General features: G+C 40.4%; 2 pseudogenes; both read left to right on the top strand.

Moving 5' to 3' along the window:
• The first annotated feature begins 258 nt into the window (after nt 1–258).
• LOC147463104 (protein STABILIZED1 pseudogene) lies at nt 259–1,740 on the top strand (annotated as a pseudogene).
• A 14,824-nt stretch (nt 1,741–16,564) lies between these two features.
• LOC147463103 (uncharacterized) lies at nt 16,565–17,705 on the top strand (annotated as a pseudogene).
• The last annotated feature ends 1,741 nt before the right edge of the window (nt 17,706–19,446 follow it).

Below are 19,446 nucleotides of genomic sequence, written 5' to 3'. Positions count from 1 at the left end.
ATTAAAAAGGGCTTCATTATTTTTAAGCATGAAAAGCATCAACAGCTCAAAATTGAAAAGGCACCGCACATGATGTAGGGGGAGTATACCTTGTAAGGGTCATTCGTTTTGAGTCCACAAGGCAGCTGAATCTGCTGATAAATCCAGGGAAGAAGCAACATTCGCTACACTGTCAAGAAAGCTTGGGCTGTCTTCACCAGCTATGCAATGCTTTGGTTGGCATGTATGCTCTAGATTCCAGAAGTCGGGAAGGTTGCAAGCAAAACCTTGAGTATATATTTATTCGATGGAGACTCTTCAAGTGTACAACCCCTCAAGTATGTGGTGCAAGATAGAGAAGGGATTCTTGTGAGCATGGAGAAGCTCTAGGGAAGATTCCCACACACTTGCAGGCTATGGAATCCTCCCTGATATAAATATTTCTCTTCTTCTTGCTGTTGTCAGAGGCATGCAAGCTTTTGTACTTCCACGCTCAAAGCTTGATTCCCTCAATGCAAAACTTCCCCCACAATATTATGTTGCCAATCTTGGGTGAGGTGCAACGGGTTTCACTACTCGATTTGATATTGGGCATACTCGTGATGCCCTTAATCTGCCTGATAGGGTAGTCACTATGATTGGAGGTGCCACTACATCTTCAAGTGGCATCAGCCGTAGGTGCGGTAAGGATTTTGCGGGTGATGAAGAAGACAAGGAGGAGGCAAAGGATAAGGGTTAGGATGAAAACCAGAAGTCTGATGAGTTTGAGGGGAATGATGTGGGCTTGTTTTCCACTAGTGAATATGATGAGGATGACAAGGAAGCAGATGAGGTTTGGGAGGGTATTGGCAGGAGCATGGACTTGAGAAGAAAGGACCTCAAAAAAGAGCGCTTGAAGAAAGAGATGGAGAAGTATAGAGCTTCAAACTTAAAAATTATCGAGCAGTTTGAAAATTTAAAGAGAAAGCTATCCACCTATGAGTGCTACAGAATGGGATAGCATTCCAGAGATTAGACTATTCTCATCGCAATAAGAAGAAGAGGTTTGAGATCTATATACATGTCTCTATCACTCCACTTTAGAAGGCTAAGCAAGAAAAGGAACACATTTCAGCACTTGATCCGAAGAGCAGGGCAGCTGGTGGTGCCGAAACTCCTTGGGTCCAAACTCCTGTTACTGATTAGACGGCTATTGGGCAAGGAATAGAGATCGTGCTTTCTTCAAAACTTGACAAGCTTTTTTTTACTCGGTTAGTGGTCTTACAATTGTTGACCCTAAAGATTTGAAGAGTATGAAGATCACAAGTGATAGATATAAAAAAGGCTAGACTTATGTTGAAATCTGTTATTCAGACAAACCCAAAACATGCACCAGGATGGATTGCATCAGCAAGGCTGGAGGAGGTTGCAAGAAAACATCAGGCTGCAAGAAATTTCATTGAGATAAGATGTGAAGAATGCCCCAAAAATGAAGATGTTTGGCTGGCTTGCTGCTTAGCTTCACCTGATCAAGCGAAGGCCATTTTGACAAGGGGAGTTAAAGCGATCCCCAATTCTGTCAAGCTTTGGATGCAAGCGGCTAAGCATGAGGATGGTGATGTCTAAAAAAGTACGGTCTTAAGGAAACCACTTGAGCACATTCCAGATTTTGTAAGGTTGTGGAAAGCTATTGTTGAACTGGCAAATGAGGACGATGGAAGAGTGTTACTCGCTCGTGCCATTGAGTGAGTCCCCGCTAATGTTAAATATCGGCCAACATAGGTACGTGTAGGTGGAGCTGATCAGGGGAACCGATCAGGACGCTTTTTTGGGGGGGTAATTTTTTTTAATTCATCACTCGTCGCAGGCTATACACCTCTTGCAACATTGATACATTGTAATGGAAATGGCCTATGAACTTTGAGGATAGCAAAATTATGACAATTAGAGTGAGCATTTTTGTGAGATCACTTTGAGAACATAGAGGGTGAGCTTAATTGATGGTAGCAACATAAACATAGTACTTAATTAACTTGGCATGAACAATAGTTTTGCAAGAGAGAGAGAGTATTATCGAACATGACAATAGTTGAGGACCGGATTTACTTGGATTCGGTCCCCCCTCCAAAAGGCATTTATATTATAGATTCTCCCATCAAGAGAGACTTGGTACAATACAATCTTTGTGTTCCTTGTGACCTTGGTGATGCTATGAAGATGGAAAGCTTCATGCATCACGAGCATAACATAAACTTTGCAAAAAGCATTAACTATCTCAAGCCTTAGTCCCAAGGCCTCTCCACCTTCGAAGGTGGAGAGACCTAGCGGGGAATGAAGGTAGGGAAGAGGAAGAAGAATCATTCATAGGAGAAAGAAATAGTTCCTCACTTATCATCACTCTTCTTGCTTAGCATATCATTATAGCATAGTAATTAAGATGAAGAAGATGGCAAGCTTAAACATTGAAGCATGGTTCTTGGTTGGATTTGCATTCCATAGCCAAGAGTGTTGGTGTAGGCTCTCCACTTCTCAACAAGCTTGGAGAGGAGATGGAGCTCTTGCACTTTGCACTCCACACAATGAGAGAATGTGTGTGTGTGAGAGAGAGTATACCCCCCTCTCATGCTTGGTCCGTCTCTCTCTCTCTCTCTCTCTCTCTCTCTCTCTCTCATAATATTTAATTATATCATTTGGGACATGTATCCTCTTTTTCCTCTTTGAGAGAAAGAACCTAATTATTCATTTTTATGCATCTAAATTCTCATTGGACCCTTTTAAAGCCTATCCAATAGGATTCAAGCACATCATGAGAGCCACATGTGGAAATTTTTTTGAACATGTTTCTTTTATGCTTCTTAACTAATTCGGTTTGAAGGTTTGAATTGAATACTTCAAGCACTTAGTTAATCAAGCATGTGTCTTTTATGCTTCTTAAGTCATTTGATTTGAATTGAATACTTCAAGCACTTAGTCACTCAAGCATGGAAACATTGATGCATCTTGAGAGTTTATTTTTGAATTGAACATTTCAAGAACCTTAGTAATTTTAAGCATAAAAATCACCTCAAGCTTTGGGCAAGGTTCCCACAAACATTTAAGCACTTTAGTTAGCAAGCCGAGAAGCACCTCATGCTTGGGTAGGGTTGCCACCTCAAGGTTAGCCCTAGTTTGCCTAAGGTCAAAGGACTTTTTAACACTAACTTTTAGAGGTTTTTAATGAAGCTAACCCTAAGGTCTTTAAGCTCCATTGGATACACGTTGCTCTTTAATAGACTACCTCCTTTTGGACCCCTATTGAGATGTAACCAGGTCTCCTCTTGGTCCCTTGCTAAGGTAAATCTAAAAGCAATTATTGCACATTGCTCTTTGGTAGACCGTCTCCTTTTGGACCCCTATTAAGATGCAACAATTTCTCCTTTTGGTCAAATTGAGATAGGTCTAGAAGCACATATCTATATCCTAACTCTTTTTCCCCTTTTATCTTCTCATATTAAATGATCAATTTAATATTAGAAAATCATTTAGTAAAGTTAGATATTATATTTTATGACATTACCTCTCTCTTGAAATCATAGTCGTTCTCGACTATGAGGTAGAGAAGATAAAGCCTAGTCATTAGTCCATGTTTCTTAGTGGGTAGAGGATCCTTTTTTACCCTACGAAGAGGATCCTTTTTGACCCTACGACATCATTCCAGAATCGATGACTAATCCATTTGGTGCTCGAGAGACTTAGCAACCACAAGCATGTCTGCTCTTTAGTCCATATCATACTTTCACAGTAGAGTGACAAGTTCTACTTGGTGTTTGGGAGACGTTGTCACCACAAACATGATCCTAAGCATGCATACTTCTTAAATTTTGTGCACAATAAGAAAGAGAATGAGTCTTATAAGACAAAAACGTTGTTCATTTAAAATGCATTTTCATTTGCTTATTTTAGTGTAGTATTGTAAGCATTGACAAGCTTCATATTATCCTTAAGCTAGGTTCCTTGCATCCATCTAGCATCTTTAAAAGGATAATTCTTAAACTTAACAAGATATCATTTGATAATCTTACCGTTCCTTAGTACCATGTCTTCGTGTCAAAGAATCGATTCGGATTGCAACACCTCTTCTTGATCTTCAATCTTTGGCAAATCCTTCATTATTGGTTCTTTTTGTGGCTCTCCTTTGTAAGGCTTGAATAGGCTCACATGGTTAGCATTGTAAATGAGCCAATGGTTGAGAAAATTCAACTAATAAGCCATCTCATTGATTGGCTTAAGAATTTTTAAAATAAAGGACCGTAATATCTTTTTGCTGTTTTTAACATAATACTCTTGGTGGCTCACAGAATTCTTGCCGCTAGTATGCTTTAGATGAGCCTTGAGAAACTTTAGCAAGACCCAATCATTTTTCTTAAAGGCTAAAGCTCTTTTGTGCTTATTAGCAACATCCCTTTTTTCCTTTACTGTAAGATGGATATAACCTTTTTAATCTTTGAAAAAAAATCTTGTAAGTCTCGGCTATATTCATCAGCAACGAAAATCTTCCCATATACTTTAAGTAGTAAGGGACTTTTGGATCTTCCCTCTTTAACCTCAAAAGGCGATTTCCCCATAGAAGTATGTGCAATGTCATTGTACGCATACTCTATAAGAGGTAGGTACTTCTCTCATTGAGAACGTTGATCTGCTTCCAGGACATGGACTTTTAGTAGATTCAAGAATCATTAGATTAAATATTTGACTTTGGTCATCCGTTTGTGGATGATAGGTTGAAACAGAAATTTAATCTACTTCCTAGATTCTCAAAGAGACCCTTCTAAAAATTATTGTTCATTTTAGGATCTTTGTCTGACACTATGGATGTTGACAAGCCATGATAGTTGAAAAATTGAGATCTAAAGAGGGTTTCCGTTTGATGTGCCTCAATAGTCTTTTTGATAGGCATATCGTGTGTTTTCTTGCTAGGCCTGTCAACTGAAACAATAAGTTGCTTCCCTCAATCAAATTTTAATTTTTGGTATACCAGGCATTTTGAAACATACTCTTGTATGTTTACTTTTCATGGTAGACCAACAGAGATACATTTCTACTCCTCGAAGAGTAGATCATGGAATCCCTCTTTGCCCCGCATAAGGAGAAGCATGAGATTCAGGCCTGACTTTCTTATTGTATGGTTGAGTAACACATAGCCTATTGCCGTTTGGAAGATAACCATCCTTCAAGGTGAATGGTTCTTTTTTTTCTTTCCTAATGCAAAGCTCTAATTACCTACTTAAAGTCTCGGTCAATAGCATACTCATCTATCATAAAAGATAGATCATTGTGAGTTGCTATAAACACCACATTTACCCTTGGCCATTGTGAAAGTGCATCGGCCACTTGATTGTGCTTACCAGCAATATGAAAATAAAATTGCGAAAGAAAATTTGCCCACCTCATTTGTTTGTCGAAAAGCTTGGTTTGGGTCATAAAGTACTTGAGACTTTGGTGGTATGTTCGTAAAATGAATGGAGTCCCCAATAAATAGTGCTTCCATGTGTCTAGGGCATGTAGAACAACTAAAATCTCTTTCTCATAAATGCCCAAGACCCATTCATCTGTATTGAGCCTTCGGCTCTCGTATGCTATGGCATGCCCGTCTTGAAGCAAGACTGCTCCAAGTCAATCACCACAAGCATCATCAAATGGCTTTGAGAGAGCCGGAAGATGAGTAATGGTTGTGAGGAAAGCTTCTCTTTGAACTCGTCAAAAGAATTTTGCTCCTTAGCAGTCCATGAATTCTTAACATTCTTCTTTGTTAAGTCATGTAATGGTCCTGCTATTTGAGAAAATTTTGCTATGAAGCGTCTATAGTATGCACACATACCAATAAAACGTTCTTAGTTCATGCAGATTCCTTGGATTAGGCTATGCTTTTATTACCTCCAGCTTTGATGGATCCATACGGATACCATCTTGAGAGATAATGTGACCTAAATATTGAATCTCCTGTAGGAAAAATTCACTTTTCTTTTGATTAATAAAAATATTATTCTCTCTCACAACATGAAAGATAACCTAGAGGTGTCACTTTGTACTCAAGAGAATTTGAGTGGCCTAAAGATTTTTGTCCATCATGAGTTTGAATGTGGCTGGAGCATTTGTCAGGCAAAAACTTGTAACTTATCAAATAGATCTTCTAGTCGTGGCATGGAAAATCTTTTTTCTATAGTGATCCGACTTAGTGCTCTATAGTCGACACACATGTGATATGTGCCATTGACGAAGGAAATTTGGAATGGCGGCCTCTACACCAAAACAAACTCCATTGCGCCACAAGGGAAATGAGATGAGGGCACCACCTAGTCTTGGAAGCGTGGACTAGGACAGCTACACAAAGAGAGAGAGAGAGAGAGAGAGAGAGAGAGAGAGAGAGAGAGAGAGAGAGAGAGAGAGAGAGAGGAAAGAGAGATCACTATGAATGAAGCATTAACCATAGTGTGTGTACAAGGAATGGATGACTTCAAACACTCCCAACACAAATAGCATATAGATCACCAAACAATCACTCAAGGATTAGCCAAGATCACATCAAGCATTCTCACACACATATAAAACATTTCTCTTAATTAACATAAGTAAGAGGAGGAGAGGTTACTAGCATGAACACTCTAGGATGTGCAAGAATAGAGTGAATGAATGAGCTTATGGGCTCATGGTGAGTGATACAAAGGCTCAATGGGGCTGAGGGAGGCTTGAAATTACAAAGGGGAAGGCCTCTTTATATAGGAAAGAGAGTGATTAGGAGTGAGGTTAAGATCCAAGTGTAGTTTGTACAAATGAAGCTTGATTAGGGACATTCAACCAATGAAGAAGCTCCTTCCAAGTGATTTGTTGACCAATTAGCTCCATCATCACTTGTGTTGTCTTCACTCCTTCCTCCATAGCTTGAGTCCAAGAGCTTCCTTATTTTAAAATGTAAAGAATCTACATAAATCAATACATATCTAGTAATAATAGGAAGGGGTTGAATGAGAACTTATGAATTACAACAAGATTAAGCATGACTTGAGAGGTGATTAGAAGAGGAACTTTGATGGTTTTTTGAGCTTGAGAGAGAGAAGGAAGGAGAGGAGGGTGAGAAGACTAATGGCTGATTTTAGAGAAGGTCTCAATGTGGAAAAGGAAGGGTGTGTGTGTGTAAAGGTAGAGGGGGTGGTCTCCACCACAGTTGAAAAAACTGGCGTCCACCATTTTGGCCATATCTCCTAGACCGTAGATGTAAAAATTATAAAAAAAAATATGGCCAGAATCTCCAGCTCATCAGCTACAACTTTGATGAAGACAACTTTTCTTGGATCGGAGTGGAAGTAGTTTTTAAAAATTCAGCAAAATCATGTGTATGGTTTCTTCCTTTACCAAGTCTTTCACTTGGGTCCCATTTGTTTGAATCATCATATGGCTCCAAAGCCATGATGATATGAGCCACTCATGACCCTTGAATCATGGGTGCATGGCTCCACAACCACATCATATCTTTTCTTTTCACATTTACATATTTTCCCTTCCCTTTACCACTAGGTTCTCCCTCTACCTTTCACCTCCGGTGAACTAGTCAAGGAAAAATCATTTTATTTTTTTTTAATTTTCCCAAGAGGTTGTTCTCACTCTTTCTTTTATTGTAAACCTCTAGAAGCAAGGAAAACCAACAAAATATGATAAACAAAAATTTGTGATAGGCTCGGATCATAGCCCCCCCAAACCTGGCTAGGGGTATTTATGCCTCTAGCCTACTTTCTTTGATCTTGAGCTGACCTTATCCTGATGTGATAAGGCTTTAGACGCCATCCATTTGTCCTGGTCTTGTGCACTTTACCATCAATGTCTTGAAGTCTGTAAGAGCCATTTTTGAACTTTTTGGTGACCAAGAACGGGCCTTCCCATCGGAAAAGAAACTTTCCATCCTTACAAGTGTCGAAGCGATTGTCATATCGAAGCACCAGAGATCCCTTTTTGATGTCTTTGGATGCTAGCTTTTTGTTGAACTTTTCTCTGCGCTTCTCTGCTTCTTGAGAATAGTGGTTGATGGCTTCTTCACGATCCAATTGCAGCCTCTCTAGATCCATGATCCTTTGATGTACTTTCTCCTTTTGAGAGCCTACCTGGCTACCCAATATTCGAAGACTTGTTAACTTCACTTCAATGGGCAAAAGCGCCTCCTTTCCATAAACCAAATGAAAGGGTGTGTACCCTAATGTGGTTTTGAAGGAGGTTCTATAGGCCCATAGAGCTCCATTCAGGTGTTTGTCCCAATCTTGGCGCCTGGCATGTACCTGTTTGGTGAGAATTTTGCAAATGATTCCATTTACTTTTTCCACCAAACCATTGCACTGAGGGTAGTAAGGAGTAGAGTGTTGATGCTGAATATTTAGCTTCTTCATGAGTTCTCCTACCAAGTCTGCTCTAAACCCTGGTCCTCTATCAGATAGTATTTCAAGAGGGGTGCCAAACCGGCAACAGATGTGGTCAAAGATGAACTGACTCACATCCTTAGCAGTAATTCTATTGGTCGGCATAGCCTCAGCCCATCTAGTCATGTAGTCTACTCCCATGATGATGTACTCTTTACCTGACTGAGTGCGTGGTAGAGGCCCTATGGCATCAATTCCCCACTTCTCAAAGGGCCCATATACCTTTATTGGGTTCTGAGGTTCAGCTATGAGCCGTCGTGGTCCTGCTTTCTGACATTCATCACATGTTTGACACCAGTATTTGACATCACGATGAAGACTTGGCCAAGTAAACCCAGCTTGTAGAACCTTTCTACTAGTGACGTCGTGTGCAAAGTGTCCTCCGCATATATCATCGTGACAAGCTTTTAAAATTTCTTCAATTTCACTCTTCAAAGGCACTCTCCTAAGCACACCATCCTTACCTAGACAATACAAGTCATCATTTACTATGGAATACCTGGTAGCCTTCCTAGCTAACCATCGCCTTTCCCCTGCATTCAAGTGTTTAGGAGCCTCTCCTTGCTCCAGAATGTGCATAATATCTTCCAAGTCCTCCTTGCCTTGCTGAAGTGGAAGTTTGATGGCCACTGCTCCCACTATTGACTCATTTAACTTTGATGATGCTAGGTGGTATGCATCCTTGTTCTGGTCTCTTGGCACATGATGTACTTGTGCCTCCCTAAATCTCCTCATAAGAGCTTTGGCTTCTCTCATTTTAGTAGAGAGACGGGCATTTTTGCAAGCCCATGTACCTTGCATTTGCCTAACCAAAAGCATGGAGTCACCAAAAGCGTTTAATCTCTTAACTGAATTATCGAGGCACCAACAAAGGCCATGAATTAGAGCATGATATTCTGCTTCATTGTTGGAGTGGACATCTTCTAGAGTGATCCCTTCACCATGGATCCTCTCTCCCAATGGAGATAAGACCACAATGCCTGCAGCTGCCTTATCCTTGGTTCTCTTGTATGCTCCATCAAAGTAGAGGCTATAAGCATTGACCAAAGCCTCCGGAGCTGGAGGTGGTGGAAGTTCCTTTCTCTTCAAATGGAAAACTTTTTCATAGCACTTGTTTGTTAAAATGTCGGCTAAGAATGCTCGAGTTGTTCTTTCAACATGTATTGTATAATCAAACTCTTGAAGTCGCACCACCCACTTTGCTATTTTGTCAGAGATTTCCATATGTTGTAGTGCATAGGGAAACATATCCTCCACAGTGATAATTACAAACCTCTTCGGCAACAAGTATGGCCGAAATTTGGTTACCGCAAACATGAGAGCTAACACTAGCTGTTCCATCAGGGTGTAGGCCTTCTCTGTGTTTTCCATGAGGCGGCTAGCAAAATACACGGGCCTCATAAAGGATGTTTTTGGATCTTTTTGTAGGAGGGCAGCACCAATGGCTTCTTCTCCCACACTTGGGTTTACAAAGAATGTTTCTTCCCAACAAGGTTGGAGGATTATAGGGAGTGACCCTAACATTTTTTTAATCTCTCTAAAATGCCCTTCACTTTCTTCACTCCAAACAAGCGTCTCTTGACGAGTCAGCTGTTGTAGAGGAAATATCACTTGGGAGAGTAAGTGTATGAATCTACTCAAATATCTTAGCTTTTGCAAGAAGGAGATTAATTGTTTGATGGAAGTTGGGGAAGGTAGATTTAGCAATGTTTCTATCTTTTCAGGATCTACCTCGATTCCATCAATGGACACTACATGCCCTAATAGTGTAACCTTGCTTTCCCCAATGTGACATTTGTCCTTGTTTAGTTGTCCACCCAGCTTAGCTAAATGAGTAAATCCTTCATCAATCTTGCCGAGATGCATACTTTTGGAGCTGTAAATACAAAAGTGATCTATGAAAACCCTTATGGACTTACCAAATTAAGGTTGGAAGACCATGTTCATGAATCGTTGAAAGGTGGCTGGAGCGTTGGTGAGACCAAAAGGCATGACTCGGAATGCAAAACATCCCCATGGTGTGATGAAAGTAGTCTTTTTCTGGTCCTCCTCTGCAATGCGTATTTGAAAGTAGCCAGAGTAGCCATCACACACTGTGTATCTCTCATGGCCTGCTACTTCATTTAGAATCTCATCTTGAAATGGGAGAGGGAAGTGGTCCCTCTTTGTTGCAGCATTTAGTGGCTTGTAATCCACGCACACTCGCCATTTACCATTCTTCTTTGGCCTCACCACTACTGGGGAGACCCATTCTGAATCTTCTACTGGTTATATGAATCCTGCTTCTAAGAGTCTCTTCACCTCAGACAGCAGTGCATTTTGTTGCACAACTCCTAATCTTCTTAGTTTTTGTACTACTGGCTTGCTCCCTTCTTTTAGATGGATATGATGCTTCACTGCAGTGACACCTGTAATGTGAGTGTAATCAGAAATAAACAATGATGCATGCTTCTTGAGAACATTTACATAACCCTCCTTTTCTTCTTCCTTTATATCCTTGGATAACATCTCCTCTAGGCTGGCATCCCACACATTCTCCATTTGGATCCTTGGGTTGCCTTCTGATGAGGTAGTTTCCTTTATGGTGACGCACATGACTTCGAGAGTGCTATCACTCTCTTCACTTGAACTCTCTTCCTCGTCCATAGATGAGGAGAATCCACTTGAGCTCCACTCATCAGCTGACATCTCTAGTTCAAGGTTCTCTTGTCGCCCATTCTTTAGGTTATAAACCACCTTCCGACTATGGCCACCCATGCGAGGCCTCAACTCCAAGTCTCCTGTTGCCCAATCTTGCCTAGCTCCTATACCCATGAGCCAAGGTCGTCCTAAAATAAGGGGGTATCCTTCTCCCTTTACTGGCATCACATAAGCATCAACCTCTGTAGTGATTCCAAAAACAGAAACTCTCAAAGCTTTCACTACACCCACACAAGTGACAGAGACATTATTGGCCATTTTTGCCCTAAAGTTTGATGATTCCATTACCTCTAAACCCAATTGATGCATTAGCTTTTCTGTCATGACACAAACCTCTGCTCCACTATCAATGTAAGTTTTTGGAATCCGTTGTCCCTTGATTTGAGCCTCCACCAAAGGCACTATATCCTTGAGACCATATGCTTTGATTACACTTACTAGCTTACTTCGCTTTGCCCTCGTGCTCACCATTTTTGACCATTGTCGTCGAAGCTTTGGGGAGATATGAAGTAGTTGTGGCCAAGTAATCTTTGGTCCTTGAGAACTCACATCAGCTGTCAAGTCATAAGGTTGTGTCCGAGATCCCATAGGGAAATCAGAGATGTCAATTTGAGACCTAGTACGGGTCTTTCTCTTCTTGGCTTCATCTTTAGCTGCCCGAGATGTACTTGCTTCATTGCTTGCATCCTTGCTTGTTTCTTTACCTACTTCTTCTTGGACACACACACGTTTGATAGGCATTGTAGCCACTTCATCTATCTTCATCTTCCCTTTAGCTATTTCTTCCTGGTTGCTTCTGCCCTTGAGGACCTCCTCCATCCTTATGATGCTCACATTTGGTTGAGTAGCAGGGGCTTGAGCTTGAGCACGAGGTGGCTGCAAAATTTGAGGTTGCGGTTGCTCTTGTGCTTGAGCTCTAGCACGGGGTGGACTTACTTGTTGTCGAGGACCTCTGACAGGGTAGTCATATCTTCTGGGATGAGGGCAATTATACATGCCGTGGCCAATTTCCCCACAATTGTAACACAACATTTCCCTTGCTTGACGTCGCATTGGTGGCCGATTCCCACCATTTCCCTCAATAGGCCTTCTTGCACCCTGCACAAGATTTACTCTCAACCCCTCTAGCTGGTTTGTGAGATTGTTTATTTGTTGGAGCATATCTTCTTGTTGACCTCTATTGAGGTCTGGTGCATTAGGCACATTTGGAGGTATGTGAGAAGCTTCCATAGTTGTGATATTGCCTCCCAAAGCTAGCTGGCCAGCTTGGGCTTGATAGAGAATCTTTCTATTCTTTTCCCTAGCAATTCTTAAGGCATCTTCAAAAGCATTTGGAAATTTTCTTTTTACCTTCTCCCTTAGCAAGGGGTACAAACCTGAGATAAATCGATCCTTTTGGAGGCAATTGGGAGCTCGCTCACCAGGGTTTAGTGAGTCTGACCATTGGCCCCAAAGTTTCAAAAAACCTTCCTCATAGGTTGCATAACCATGAGGGTCAACTTGATGAAGGGACAGAAGCCGTTGCCATAGTTCTTCTGCCGAATTGGCTCATTGAAATCTTCGTAGGAAAGCCACCTTCAATCCCTCCCAATCAATTCTTTGGGTTGGATCTAGAGCTTGGAACCATACCCTAGCTTCTTCTTTGAGCACCAAAGGAAAAGCTCTCAATTTCAATGCTTCATCATCCCTCCCAGAGACAAGGAAAGCCATCTCCAAGTTATCCAAAAAATCCCCAGCATTTTCCCCACTACGCCCAAAAAAATTTGGGAAAGCCATCATAAAAGTGGGTTGCCTTCCTCTCAATACAGCACAAAGATGAAAACGTCTAGGCCCAAATCATATCTTATTAAGGGTAGAATAAATGGATTGATAGATGCATTAATCTCAGCTAGACGACGAGGGCCTAGTAAGTCCCTTATGATGTTTTGGAACCTAAGCTTTGTGCTAGCTATTATATGCACAGTTTGTCTAGCAAGAGGTTGGAAAGGTCCATATAAATCCCTATGATTCATGGAGTATGCTTAAAGCAAGATGAAGATGTGAACATCAAAAGATACATTATACTCCAAAATAGGAAATATTATAGGGTCAGGGGACATCAATATCTCTCTCAACCTCTCAGCTCCAAAATAGAAGACCAATCTTTGTTGGAAAAAAATCTTTCTATCAATGCGCACATTCACCCTAATATTCTGAACTGATTGAAAGTTGTAGAAAATGGGATTATTCATTGGTGCATTAATTACAAACTTCCATGAAGCACTTCATTGAAGTTGAGCTCTCTTGGATCCCACCATTTGAGAAATGCGAAGAATTTGCTCACCAGTGATTAGCCTAGCTTTGGTGTGACCATCTTCAGCTTTCTAGAGTTCATAGGGTTCGATGGCTACCCTCTCAACCACCTTGAGCCTTCTTGCTAGTAGTAGTTGGAGTGCATCACCATATGTAGCCTCTTGCCAATACCGCACCCCATTGATGTGTAGATCCCCCTCCAAAAACTTGTTAATTCCTGAGTTTGAGAGTGCTTTCACCACCTGAAGTCGAGGCTTCAAAGGAAGTGTCTTCACACTAGCCACAAAGCACTCAACACAATTTTTTGACCTAGCGACTTGATGACTACAAGATTTTCCTTGAAGCAAAGAAGGGTGTGTGTAGTTAACTCTCTTTACCCGCATACGTGCCGTTTGTTGATAAAGATGCTTCTTTTCTCGAGCTTCTTGGGGAGACCATAGTGGAAGTTTCGGAGAATTTGATGGATCTTCCTTCATAGGATTGATAGAGCGCTACTTGAGAACTCCTCCGTGGGGGCACCAATTTATGACGAAGGAAATTTGGAATGGCGGCCTCTACACCAAAACAAACTCCATTGCACCACAAGGGAAATGAGATGAGGGCACCACCTAGTCTTGGAAGCGTGGACTAGGACCGCTACACAAAGAGAGAGAGAGAGAGAGAGAGAGAGAGAGAGAGAGAGAGAGAGAGAGAGAGAGAGAGAGAGATCACTATGAATGAAGCATTAACCGTAGTGTGTGTACAAGGAATGGATGACTTCAAACACTCCCAACACAAATAGCATATAGATCACCAAACAATCACTCAAGGATTAGCCAAGATCACATCAAGCATTCTCACACACATATAAAACATTTCTCTTAATTAACATAAGTAAGAGGAGGAGAGGTTACTAGCATGAACACTCTAGGATGTGCAAGAATAGAGTGAATGAATGAGCTTATGGGCTCATGGTGAGTGATACAAAGGCTCAATGGGGCTGAGGGAGGCTTGAAATTACAAAGGGGAAGGCCTCTTTATATAGGAAAGAGAGTGATTAGGAGTGAGGTTAAGATCCAAGTGTAGTTTGTACAAATGAAGCTTGATTAGGGACATTCAACCAATGAAGAAGCTCCTTTCAAGTGATTTGTTGACCAATTAGCTCCATCATCACTTGTGTTGTCTTCACTCCTTCCTCCATAGCTTGAGTCCAAGAGCTTCCTTATTTTAAAATGTAAAGAATCTACATAAAATCAATACATATCTAGTAATAATAGGAAGGGGTTGAATGAGAACTTATGAATTACAACAAGATTAAGCATGACTTGAGAGGTGATTAGAAGAGGAACTTTGATGGGTTTTTGAGCTTGAGAGAGAGAAGGAAGGAGAGGAGGGTGAGAAGACTAATGGCTGATTTTAGAGAAGGTCTCAATGTGGAAAAGGAAGGGTGTGTGTGTGTGTGTAAAGGTAGAGGGGGTGGTCTCCACCACAGTTGAAAAAACTGGCGTCCACCATTTTGGCCATATCTCCTAGACCGTAGATGTAAAAATTATAAAAAAAATATGGCCAGAATCTCCAGCTCATCAGCTACAACTTTGATGAGACAACTTTTCTTGGATCGAAGTGGAAGTATTTTTTAAAAATTCAGCAAAATCATGTGTATGGTTTCTTCCTTTACCAAGTCTTTCACTTGGGTCCCATTTGTTTGAATCATCATATGGCTCCAAAGCCATGATGATATGAGACACTCATGACCCTTGAATCATGGGTGCATGGCTCCACAACCACATCATATCTTTTCTTTTCACATTTACATATTTTCCCTTCCCTTTACCACTAGGTTCTCCCTCTACCTTTCACCTCCGGTGAACTAGTCAAGGAAAAATCATTTTATTTTTTTTAAATTTTCCCAAGAGGTTGTTCTCACTCTTTCTTTTATTGTAAACCTCTAGAAGCAAGGAAAACCAACAAAATATGATAAACAAAAATTTGTGATAGGCTCGGATCACCATCTTTCTTTTGCACTAGAAATACTGGTGAATAGAATGGAGAGGAGCTAGGCCTCACCATCTCTTTGTCCACCAATTCATGCACTTGCCTCATGATCTCCTCTTATTGAGCTTGTGAAACTCAATAAGGAGGTTTTGGTCATCATCCCCTTGTTTTGGAGGTAGCTCACTAGGGATGTCATCAATGAAAACATCTTGGAATCCATTTAGAAAATTAGACAACTCTAATTCCTCTTGATTCCCTTTATTGCTACTTGTGAAAACATTAGAGTCATTTACAGATTCTCTAACAAAAATCATATACGCAAAAATAGAGCTTTTTTATTGACTTATCATAAGCAAGCATATTTTTACCAGGGATATGGTGTTCCCCGACTCATTAGCATCTATGTACATGGTCTTTTCCCTGTAGGTGAAGTAAATTATCCTTTCACAGAACTTCATGTTGGCAGCCATGCGGTTGAACCATGGTGCCCCTAGGATAACATCCTCATGGTGGAGAAGAGAGGTAAAAAAGTCTTGTTTGTCGACGTAGCTTTGGACATGAAGCCTCAACTTCCCAATCAAGGGAGTAATGAAGGTTTGTTGTCCCTTGAAAGTTGTGTCAGCAGTTATAGTATCTCCCATCTCAAAGGCTTGAATGCCCAACTTGGGGGCCAACTCTATTGATATGAAGTTATCTCTCTCTCTCTCTCTCTCTCTCTCTCTCTCTCTCTCTCTCTCTCTCTCTCTCTCTCTCACACACACACACACACACACACACACACACACACACACACACACACACACGCACACACACACACACACATGCATATGGATCCACACACAAGTAAGCTCCTTGATTATAGCAAAACTTTCCTAGCTTGCCTGCCAACTACCCCTACATCCCTTGCACCATACCTAGATCTTCTACATCCTAATTTATTTGATAACAGTATGGCCCCAGTTTATTTTGTATCTAAAATAGAGAATTTAAACAAAGGTGCTATTTTTGGCAGTCACAAGTCTCTCTCTCTCTCTCTCTCTCTCTCTCTCTCTCTCTCTCTCTCTCTCTCTCTCTCTCTCTCTCTCTCTCTCTCTCTCTCTCTCTCTCTCTCATACACATTATCTCTATGGTAGCCTGTGGCGCCAGTTGTGCTAGCTGGGTAGATTTCTTGGTAGCCATCAAAAGAGCATTGAGGAGCCATGGTTGAGGAAGAGGTGGGGGATGCATTGTGCTTTGTGTTGGAAGGCCAGGTTGCGGTTGGCCCGAGCATCAATATTAGCGAGGATGATGGGGGTCTGATGAGAGCGAAGAATATGTATTTTATTTTTAACTATTCCAACACTACAATCAAGGTCTAAATTTGCATGAAGGAGTGAGGTTCAAAAGCCCTTCAAAAGAGCGTGCTTTGTTGTGCGCGAGTTTTGGGGGGGTTTGTGCTAGTTTTGGGGGGATTGTGCCTAGCCTTAACACGTGTGTGTGTGTGTGTGTGTGTGTGTGTGTGTGTGTGTGTGTGTGTGTGTGTGTGTGTGTGTGTGTGTGTGTGTGTGAGAGAGAGAGAGAGAGAGAGAGAGAGAGAGAGACAAAGAGAGAGAGTACATCTACAAAGGTTCTAGAGGTTTGAAGGCATTGGAGACTGAGGAGATCTTTATATTGGGGGTGCCTTCCTAATCGTGATTGGCTCCTCGATGTACTCATTGACATCGCCTCAAGAGATGAAGATTGTTTTTGCAAATATGAAGATGATGATTGGGGCAAATGCTGATGATTTCATAGCAGCCCTTGCACCTCAAAGCTTTGAAGATTCCCTTGCTGGTGAGGATCAAAAGCAGAGAGCTTTGCCAAAATCAAATGCCACCAAGAATGAAGGAAATACCTTACATTCTTGAAGAAAATATGAAGATGCATCAGCTTGCTACAGCAATGAATTAGAGAGTCTATTTGAGTATGAAACTAGCAACAAGAAAAGTGCAATGTGCCATTCAAACTTGGTTGTATGTTGCTTCTCGTCACTCACTGACCGATACAAAGAAGCTGTTGAGCATCATACAGAAGCTTTGGAATTCAATCCTAATTATATCAAAGCATTAATGAGAAGATCTCAAAGTCATGAGAAGTAGACTATAGTAAAATGTTGGACTTTGATAAAAAAAACTAGCAAAAAGCGAGAGCCAGTGCTAGATGACTCGGGCCCATTGCTATCTAGAACATAGGGGAAAGCTCAAGGAGGAGATGGACTTGGAAAATATTGTCTTGGGAAAAATTGAATTGAGTATAGACAACTTCAAGGGAGTTTTACCAAACCCCGGGCAAACATTTTTGAGCAAGCAAATCACCGAGTGAGCCATACACCTAATCAACAAATAGACTAATTAAAAAACATGACTTTTACACATGTTTGGCAAAAGAAAGATGATGTGTAGAAAATAATTATAATTTATACTCATACTTCCATGAAGAGATGTTGCAAGTTCATGACATGAAACCCAATCACCTAGCTTGCTTTGGGGAGAGTAAAAACTACACGTACTATATATTGTGCATGTTGACATTGAAGAGACCCCCTTGCATAATGATCTAGAAGACATCTCTCTAGTTGATGTCACTCTTTATTGGATGCCTTATTTATGTATGCACTATGGGGCTGTATATTCAGTTTGTAGTCTCATAGGTCAACAAATTTATGCATAGCACATGGTCTAGGCATTAGCAAGTTGTTAAAATGACCTTTCTTTACTTGAGTGGTAATTTACATATTGGGTTTGTTTACCCCAAGGGGGAATCATTATCGCCATATTTGCATCTTTTTTGGACTCATATTGGGATGGTTGTTACGACACATGAGTGTCCACAAGTGGTTTTTGTTTAATGCTCGGCAGTTAATGCATATCATGGTTGAGCAAGAAGCAACCTGCTATGACCACTTCCTGTTGTGAAGCCAAGAACAATGTTGTCTTCGCATCTACGATTGTAAGGTTTCCAGTTTCTAAAACCTTAGAAATTATACAAGGTCTGATCAAACTAACTTGGTTCTTAAGAAAACACTGTAGAATGATCCAACTATGGCAAATATAGGTATTTTTGGAACTGTAACCAAAGCTTTACTAGGGTTAGAATTTGTCAGAACCGAATTCCGATAAAATCTGGAAAAGTTACGGGCTCTGAAAGGTCACACTATGAATTTAATTAGTTAAGTAAAATTGAATGGTTTCAGTAATTATTACTGCTAAAGACTTTTTATCCTAAGGTTCTAGAAATCGCAAATATTCCAAAATTAATCATTAAAAGTCAACAAACTAGCAAAAAATGGATTATGTGTATCTGGGGGGCTGTGTGGGGTAATGATGAACTTTCCCAGACTAGATTTAGCAGCAGGGGGCGTTTTTGGAGTTGTAGGGCTGCTTGGGATGCAAGTTACTGCCATTTTCCAGCCTATGAGTGCCCATATACCTATAAATATGACCCTTGCTTCCCAATTTCGGAGAGACTCGGAGCCTTGATACATTCTCTCTCATCTAGAGAGACCTCTATGCGGAAATCACTAGAGAGCAAAGCTCTAGTTGGTTAATCAATGGTAAATAGCACTAACCTTTCTTAATTAGCAAAGCTCGATTAACCTATTTATAAATTTCTTAATTAATTTAAGATTAAACCTATGTATACTCTAAAATCATCTCTTAATTCAAAATTATCTAATGATTATTGTGATTAAGCTTAGGGATACTAAGCTAATTAATTATTATATCATATTAGGACTGAAATTACTCATTTTAATCATACATTAATGATAATTATACTAATTAAGTTTAGATTAAGATGAGATAATTATCAGAGCTGTGTTAGACTATCATTATGCTAAAAAAATTATCTTGTAACTTTTTGACTAATTTTCATAATTAATTAAGCAGAATTACATTATTTTTGAGAGAAAAGTAAAGGAGAAAATAATTAAACTAATCTAAAATAATTTGAGATATTTATTAGAGGTAAATCACATCTTAGGAAACCTGTGATAATTATTTTAACCTCAGATAATTAGTTTACCTAATTATCTTAGCAAAATTACACTATGTTTAGAAGAAAT

The sequence above is a fragment of the Adiantum capillus-veneris genome, chromosome 2 (assembly GCF_014529385.1).
Source record: "Adiantum capillus-veneris isolate H3 chromosome 2, ASM1452938v2, whole genome shotgun sequence".
NCBI classification, from domain to species: domain Eukaryota; kingdom Viridiplantae; phylum Streptophyta; class Polypodiopsida; order Polypodiales; family Pteridaceae; genus Adiantum; species Adiantum capillus-veneris.
Note: the sequence above shows the minus strand (reverse complement) of the source record. Positions and strands in the feature narration are given on the sequence as shown.